Consider the following 9531-nt stretch of genomic DNA (forward strand, 5'->3'; position numbering starts at 1 on the left):
GTTAAATTCTCTACTCGATACTTCCTGAATAACAAGTTCTATTAGAATCTTTAAAAATCTTTTACAGGCAATGTCAGTCATTCTCCCTTGACATGATAGTCACATCTGGGGACCATTTGCTGGAAAATGGGTTTGCATTGCTACTTGTATATGTGACAGTTCCTTTGTAAGGTACAAAGAGATACTAGATTGGATTTGATTCATTTCAGTATCTTCCTAAAAAAAGACTTGCCCTTGTCCAACAACAAGTGGCTGACTGGATGATAGTTAGTGGCTTGGGTTAAACAAGGAACAAGTTTATTATGGCAGAACCTGATGGAGTTTAAGTACTGAAACTGTTCATTAATCTTGCCTGGAAAATGGTAGTTGATATTTTATTCTGTCCTATCCTAATCTGAAAGGTGGCTGCAAAATCACATAAAGGAAAAACTGATGTGTTTTTAAGGGTCACATTTTTTTTCACCAGGCTTCACAAATCATAAGGAACATGAGCATATTTCGTGGGTTATGTGACACCTTCACATGTTCTTTGTGATACCCTCTAAATTGTATCAGAGGGACCAAACAGATTTCTAGGTCTCATTCTATTTCCTTGGTTTCAACGGCAAATTCTCCAGTTCTGCCAACTCTATCAAGAAGTCAAAGTTGGGTATTGGAATTACAAGTCAATTAGGTTGGTATAGTGAACAATTGTGCTGTTACAACCTGATGGTATGTTTTGTAATGGGACGGGGGGCAGGAATGTTGTTTTAGTTTATTTGCCTTGTGTAACATATCTCTGCAGTTAGGTTTTAAACACTTGCTGCACAAAAGTTAATTGCCTTTTACACCACAGAATTTCAGATTGCCTGACTTACCCTTCCTCAGTTAGAGACTATTGATGATCCAAGGTGAGTATCTGGAATAAAAAAAAGAGGTTGCCATGAAGTTACCCTGTTAGCAGCTGCTTGTGCAGTTCTAGATCACTGATAGCTTGGTTTTGTAGCTGAGCTTTGGCTTGATTTGTAAGACCTTCTGGAAAGTCAACCCTTATAGTTTAGTGCTGAATCAGTGGTTCCGTCTACTCAGGTCTTATAATGATTTTCATCAGGCTGAGAACAAATGGGCCATGGACTACACAAGCGTCATTGACCACTGAGCTTGAATTTAACAGAAACTTACTGGGTGTAGATCACCTGATGTTTTATTTACTAGGAGGATGAGCTGGGTCAGCGCAATGATAGGAGACTCAGAAAGCTTTTAACCAAAATAACCTGGATATCACTATCATCAAATATTAGCATGATAGGTTACACAAAAACTTGCCTGTATTGGCAAAATTATTAGCGCTGAAGCCATTATCTCACATGACTAAAATTCCTGAGGGGCAAGGATATCTTAGGATGGTATCTTTTATTGGAGCAACGCTATAGTTGGGATATAGTTAGATAAGGTTTTGAGTGCAAGGCGTTCTTCATCAGATTGACCAGAACAAGCCAAGTCATCGTCGTTGGCAAGCATAGGTCTCAGGAGACCACGGAAGTTGCACCTTTGGTGGGTTACTGGGTACCATCACAGCTCCTTGAGTGGCTGAGGAGTCCGATGCATGACAAACAAGCTGTCTGACAAGTTGCACATACAAACTCTGTTGATCTTGCACCAGCATGCTGAGTACCATCTTGTCTTGCCTGCCTCTGATGCCTCTTCTGTATCTCATTATTGCTCCTTCCCTTCTCAAAACAACGTAGACCCTGCTTCACCGTGGCTTTCCACTCATAGCGGCCCAAAGCAATTGATTCTCAGTGTTGGCCATCGATGTGCAGCTCATGAAGGTTTTTCTTGCAGACATCAACAAAATGGGGTTTGGGCCATCCAAGTTGACATTTGCCAGTGGCCAGCTCACCATAGAGCAGCTTTTCTCAACTCATGGGTTGCAATCCAAGAGTGGGTTGCAAGAATATTTCAAAGGGTCATGAGCTGCAGCAGAGCAGAGTGGCAGCAGGAAGGTATCTGTCCCTTCCAGTGGGGGAATGGCATCAGGAAGAGCTGCATGGCCAGGCTGGTGGCACTGGGGTTGGTGCCCATGCTCACGGGGGTGGAGTGGCCATGACCAGGCTGCCTGGTGTGGCATCGCAGCCCCAGCCCAGGGAAGGGGGGGGATGCCACAAGTCCTTCCCCCTCCAACCTGTGTCAGGGCCAGACTTACTCTGCTGCTGCCTGAATGAACTGGAGCCACTGTACTCTGGCCTGAGGGGGATGGGGGCAGCTGGGGGCCCCTCTAGCAGTGTTGGTGGGTGGCAGAGGGCTGTGGGTTGGGAGTGAGGGACACCAGCATGGCCCACGGAGGCAAGGGAATGAGGGTCAGGCACCAGCAGCACCAGGCGGGTATGGGACAGGACATGCCATGGATCTTTGCAAATGGATCTCAGTAGGAAAAAAGTTGAGAACCACTGCTGTACAGTATGTCCTTGGGGATTCAGCCATCGCTCATGGCTCATATGATTCACATGTCCTAACCAACAGAGGTGTCTCTGTCTCAGGAGCATGAACATACTTGGTATCTTGGCCCATTCCAGAGCAGTGAAGTTGGAGATTTTGTTATGCCATGTTATGCCTAGGATACGGTGGAGAGACATTGAAGATGGAAACTGTTCAGTTTTCTTTCTTCCTCGGCATAAGAAGTCCACGTTTCACTGCTGTACAATAGAGAGCTAAGCAGTACATGTATGCAAGTGCTGTAGATGGACATCTTTGTAGATAGAGTGGGTGCTCTGGTTTTCCAAACTCTTTTGAAGTTTAGTCATGGCATTGCTTTTCTGTCCAGTGTGAGCATTACTTTCAGCTTCCACGTCAAGATTTTGCACAACGATGGAGCCCAAGTAAGTGAATTTTTCAACCACTTCCAGGCTTTCATCATTTATTGTAATTTCAGGACGGCGGTCAATTTGTTGATCTATGACTACTGTCTTCTTTAGGCTAATGGTCAGACCAAAATCATCACAAGCATGAGAAAAATGATCTATGAGACTTTGCAGTCCTGCTTCTGAATGATTAACAGTTTCTGTATCATCAACAAAGAGCAGTTCACAGACAAGAACTTCTTGATTTTTTGTTTTCACTTTGAGATGAACAAGGTTAAAGTTCCCCATTGGATCTGGTCCAAAGGAATACTCCTTCTGAAGAGCCACTGAATATATATTTGAGTAGGACAGTGAAGAAAATCTCAAAAAGCATTGGAGCTAGGACACAGCCCTGTTTGACACCATTCTTAATTTAAAATTCTTCTGAACATGGCCCATCCAACTGCACCATTCCATGCATATTGATGTGGGAGGACTTGGCTGCCAATCTTCTTCAGGATTCAGAACAAAATCTCTCTTCTGACAAGATCAAAAGCTTTGGTGAAATTGCTAAATGCTACATACAGAGATTTCCTTTGTTCATGGCACTTTTCATGTAGCTGTCTCAAGGAAAGTATAATATGCATGGATCTACCATATTTGAAACCACAATGAGACTGAGGGTAAACTTTGTCCACAAGGGTCTGCAGTCTTAGCAGGTTGACTTTGGCAAACAGCTTCCCAATGATACAAAGTAAGGATATACCATGATAGTTATTGCAGTTATTCATATCATCTTTGTTTTGGTACAGAGTGACTATGCTTGCATCCTTCATGTCTTGAGGAACTTCACCTTCTCTCCAACACATATATATTAATTCATACAGATGGAGGAGGAGGATGAATTTCCTGCACTTCATAACTTCAGCTGGTGTGCAGTCCATACCTGGGACTTTATCACAAGCAAGCTGATTAATGGCTTTTCCTGCTTTATCTACAGTAGGTTCATGGTCAAGTGCTGTCAGGGTTGAGAGGTCTTCAAGTATGTTGAGAGCAGACTCATGGACAATGGTTGCACAAGCTTGGAGTTCTGAGTAATGTTCAACCCACTGAGCCATCTGTTTATTGTGGTCACTGATGATTTCACCTGTGGAGGATTTTAAAGGGGCGGTTGTCTTCAGAACAAGCCCAAGAGCTTTCCTGATTCTCCCATACATTGCTTGCATGTTGCCTCGGTCAACAGATTTTTGGATACTTTCACACAGTTGTACCTAATAATTGTTTGCACACCATCTGGTGCTATGTTTGACTTTTTGCCAGATCCCTCGAAGCACCTGCAAGTCAGAGTGGCCAGCACTTATATTTGAGGAATACTGACTGCTTCTTTTCCATGAGCGGGATCAGTTCAGATGAGTTCTCATCAAACTAATCATTTGAGTTGCAATGCAAGGTACTAGGGCTATGCAAAATTTCAGTGGGTATTTCATTTTGACTCTGTTTTGACTCATTTGAGCTCATAACAGTGAAATCAAAATGAAATGAAAGGCTTCAAAACAGCTTTGAAACTAAATGAGGGTATGCAAAACATTTCGAAAGTTTGCTTTCAGATAAAGAGAAACTGAGGAGAGGGAGGGGGAAGTGGGAAGAAGGACTCGTCTCATATTGACATGTGTAGCTGGCCAGTGACTGATCCTCCCCTGAGGTCCCTTGCAATCCCAGTGCTCCAGGGGAGGGATGGAAAAACAACATAAAAGGCAGCATTGTTTTAACTGAGCTTTCTCTGTGCCGTGGGTTCGGCTTACAGAGCTGTGTCTTCCAGCAGCTCAACAGCATCATAGAAAGGCTATCACTTCCTACTTGCTAGCCTGTTCCTAGCAACTGAGATCCAATACCTTTTGCTTTCCTAATGCCCTTTAATATTATATTAATTCGTTTCAATTCATTCCTCCCCCTAAATCCTATTTTTGTTTTTGTTAGTCTATTTTGATTCTTTTCCCCCAGAAAATAAATCTGTGCTTTCTCTCACAATATGCATTTCATTCACTCTGCAGGGAAGGACAGAATATATTGCATATTATAATATAGAATTTATGCAGGAAAAAATGCATATTACATTACAGAAGAACACACAGATTTTCCAGCACACCAAACACACTATGAAACACACTATGAAGCATGTTGGAAAGGCAGCAGGCAAGCCTTCAGGGAGGGGTGGAAGGGGAAGTAGAAGGAGAGCTGAAAGTCAACCCCACCCCCCCACAACTGAGACAGCCTCTTTCCTACAACTAGCAGGCATGAGGCTTCTGGTTCTACAAGCAGCAAGGACAGGATAGCAGTGCCAATGTCATTGCCTGTGCCTGAGACTGCATCCCCTCCAAGAGCACCAGTCATAAACCCCACCAACACTACCATGACAACAAGCAGCACCAGCATGACAGTCTCCTCCACCCCCATTTTACTTCCTATCCTGAGCCTTCCAGTGCTAGAGAAAAAGCTGGAGCTGGATCTGACAAGGGAAAGTGAGAAAAATGATTAATGAGAAAAACATTGTTCATTTTCATTCATTTTGCCAACACCATTGGTGCTCAAACAGTAAGGCCAGGCAATGTGCTCAACACCAACCCTTGTGTTGAAGTCTCTGAGCAAGAGGATGTTTTCATTAAGTGAAATATTACTGATTAAATCACTAAGCTCATCATAGAAGTGGTCCTTTTATTCAGATGAAGCAGTGAGGTGTTCCTTTAGTTCATTCAGATAAAGCGGTGAGACTTGGAGTGTATGCATATAAGAGATTGACACGACCAGAGGCAGTAGTGAATCAAAGCACCATTGATCTGTCAGAGCCTTTGCTTGGGGATTCTATTGCAAACAGCAGTTTATTTTTTAATGTAAAACCAACACCATATTCTCTGATTTCTTTGGGATGTTTACCATACCAAAAAAACGTGTAGTTCTTCTGTTTCAGGCAGCCAGTGGCTGGTAGTCTGATCTCTTGTAAAGCAACAGTATTGACGTTCAGTATCAGCATCTATGACTGCAGTTTCACATGTGTTGTCAGTGTTTTGGAGGTCCTTGGATATACCTAAGGTCATTGTGTGTCCGTTCCAACTTCCAGTCTTTAGGATTGAAAGTTTTTTCCTTGCATTTTTTATAGTAGCTGGTTGTGCATGATAGCAGTCAGCTTTCAAATTGAATCTCTAAGCTCTAAGCACCCATTGAAGCAGCAGACTGTGATGGGAAAACACCTTATTGGCTGGGGACTGCCCAGCTTGAAGCGGGCAGTAGTTTTTTCAGTGAGGTGCAGTGACCTCTCCCACAGTCAGAGACAAACCCTGGTGCCTGGATCTACACCAGTAGATCTATGGCTTATAACTGGTAACTGTTGACTGCCATTTGTTTCAGTGCATTGGCAAAGATGGAGTAAAGTCTCCAGTGTGCAAAACCTGAGCATTTGACAGGTGTTCAAGTGTTGCCCAAACATCAGAATCACCCTTCCAACTTTGATGACTTATCCACTGGAAAGGTAGAAAAGCAGGGAAGAACTGGTGGGGAACGTAGTGGTGGATGGCAACTTGGCCACCAGTGATCATGAGATGCTTGAGTTCAGAATCCTAAGGAAAGGAAGGATGGAGAGCAGCAGAGTAAGGACCCTGGACTTCAGAAAAGCAGACAACTTGCTCAGGGAATTCATGGGCAGGATCCCCTGGGAAGCCAGGCTGAGGGGGAGAGGAGCCCAGGAGAGCTGCCTGTACCTTAAAGAAGCCTTATTGAGAACACAGGAACAAACTATCCCGATGCCCAGGAAGACTAGCAAGTATGGCAGAAGACCAGCTTGGCTTAGCAAGGAACTCTTTAGTAAACTAAATCACAAAAAGGAAGCTTATAAGAAGTGGAAACTTGGACAAATAACTAGGGAATAATTTAAGAGCATTGCTCGGGTATGCAGGGATGAGGTCAGGAAAGCCAGAGTGTGATGGGAGTTGCAGCTAGCAAGGGATGTGAAGGGTAACAAGAAGGGTTTCTACAAGTATGTTGGTAGCAAGAGGAGGATCAGGGAAAGTTTGGGTTCCTTAGTGAATGGGAGAGGCAACTTTGTGACAGAGGATGCAGAAAAGGCTGAAGTGCTCAATGCCTTTTTTGCCTCAGTCTTCACAGGCAAGGTCAGCTCCCAGACTACTGCACTAGGAAGCACAGTTTGGGGAGGAGGTAAGCATCCCTCAGTGCTGAAAGAACAGATTAGGGACTACCTACAAAAGCTGGACATGTAGAAGTTCATGGGACTGAATGGGATGCACCAGAGGGTGCTGTGGGAGTTGGCTGATGTGATTGCAGAGCCAATATTGGCCATCATCTTTGAAAAATCGTGGTGATCAGGAGAGGTCCTGGATGATTGAAAAAGGGCAAACATAGTGCCCATATTAAGAAAACAAAAAAGGCGGATCTAGGGAAATACAGACCAGTCAGCCTCACCTCAATCCCTGGAAAAGTCATGGAGCAGATCCTCAAGGAATCCATCTCTAGGCACTTGAAGGAGAAGAAGGTGATTAGGAACAGCCAGTATGGTTTCACTAAAGATGAGTCATGCCTGACCAACCTGATTGCTTTCTATGACAAGGTTACTGGTTCTGTGGATGCGGAGAAACTGATGGATCTAGCGAACCTTGATTTTAGCAAGGCTTTTGTTATGGTCTCCCACAACATTCTCACAGACAAGCTAAAGAAGTATGGGCTGGATGAATGGACAGTAAGGTGAATAGAAAACTGGCTGGAGCATGGGGCTCAGAGAGCAATAATCAATGGCTCAATGTCTAGTTGGCAGTAGGTATCAAGTGGAATGCCCCAGGGGTCAGTTCTGGGGTCGGTTTTGTTCAATGTCTTCATCAACAACCTGGAAAATGGCATAGAGTGCACCCTCAGCAAGTCTACAGATGACTCCAAGCTGGGGGAAGTAGTAGATATGCTGGAGGGTAGGGCTGGGATTAGAGTGACCTAGATAAATTGGAGGATGAGGCCAAAAGAAATCTCATGGGTGCATCCAGGCGAGCGTGCACATGCCTCTTGCCCCATCTCAACCCCCTTTGAGATGGGGCAACAGGCACGTACAGGAACAAAAAAATGTTCCCCACGCTGCACACTTGCAGTGTAGGGAGAAAATTAGACCCCTGGATATCCAGGGGTCTAAAAAAAATGAAGTTTAGAAAAGCGGGGCAGGGCACAGTCTGGGATGAAGCCCTGAGGCAACCAGAGGCTGGGTCCTTCACGGAGACACTCTGGCTGCCAGAGTGTCTCTGTGGTTAGCTCCTCACCCTGGTTCTGAAACGTGCAGCCTCATAGGCTGCGCATTCAGCACCAGGGCTCCAGTGCCATAAGTAAGGGGTCAGGGGGGCTGAAGGAGAGAGGAGGGGACAATGGGGGGCCCCTTGCCAGCCCTCCACTCCCCCAGACTCCCCAGCCCTGCCCTGCCAAGCCCCACTCCCTGCCAGCTCTCCCCAACCCCCGCTGCCTAGCCCCATCCCCCCCAGCCACCCAAGCCCCCTCTGATCCTTGCCCCCCCCACATAGTTTTAAAAAAACAACCCCCACCCCCGCCCGGCACTTACCAGCAGTCCAGCTGGCATCTGTCTCACTGGGGACCAGCCTGGGTCCTCCTGCCCCTCACTGCCCTGTGCTGCCTGGCAGGGCTCTGCCAGGAGGCCCTGGAGCCCCCCAATCCCTGCTTCTAGGGTAAGTAGAGGCACTTTTTCTGGGGTTTTTTTTCCCCTTTAAAGTGATGGTGCCTGGGGTTGGGGGTGCAAGTGGGTGGTGGGGTCAGGCAGGGAAGCCACTGTGGGGTCTGAGGGAGCAGGGATTGGGGCTGCGGGGGGCAGCCATGGGGGGGGTTGCAGCAGCTGGTGGGGGATGAGGCCAGATGGGGCACCAATTGCGGGGCTGGGTTGGGGCATGTGGGCCTTGTGGGGGGGAGGTAGCCCCTGCAGGGGCCATTTGGCCCGTGTGGGGGGGCTGCCCCTGTTGGGGGGCTGTATTCCTTGTGTGGGGGCCAAATTCCATGTTGGGGGGCCATAACCCCTGTTGGGCTGTAGCCCTTGTGTGGGGGACAAACCCTTTGTTGGGGACCAAACCCCCTGTGTGGGGGCTGTAGCCCCTGTTGGGGGGCTGAAACCCCTGTTGGGGGCCATAGCCCCTGTGGGAGGGCAGCAAAATATATATTTATGTATTCATGAATTCATGAAACATGTATTTAGAGTTCACTTTATTATTATGATGAGACATGCTTTAACACTGTCGATATATCAGTAAAACATTGTGCAACTGACCACTATCTCTGTCTCGCTCTCACTCTCTCTTTATAGTGGTCTTTTGTTTTACTTGTGGAGGAACATGGATTTTGGGGGTATTTTACATAGTGACTTTGGGATTTTTTTTACCAGGGATTTTTTAGTTTTCCAATAGGGAACACCAGAATTTCTGCTAGGGTGGCCAGTGGCAGGACCCAGGCATAGGAGACTGCTTAGAGTTGGCACCTTCGACCCAGCTGGCTGTGGCTGATGTCATGGCCAAATGGGGCCAGAAGAACATGCCTTGACAGTTCAAATCAGGCTACCACACCTGGAACATCTTCCAGGCAATAGCTGCCCAGATGTCCAGGCAGGGGGCATATATGGCAGTAGTGCTGCACAGAGGCCAACTCCGCAGCCACAGTCCACTGGCAGCGG

Source organism: Alligator sinensis, unplaced genomic scaffold (assembly GCF_000455745.1).
Source record: "Alligator sinensis unplaced genomic scaffold, ASM45574v1 scaffold5_1, whole genome shotgun sequence".
In the NCBI taxonomy this organism is placed as follows: domain Eukaryota; kingdom Metazoa; phylum Chordata; order Crocodylia; family Alligatoridae; genus Alligator; species Alligator sinensis.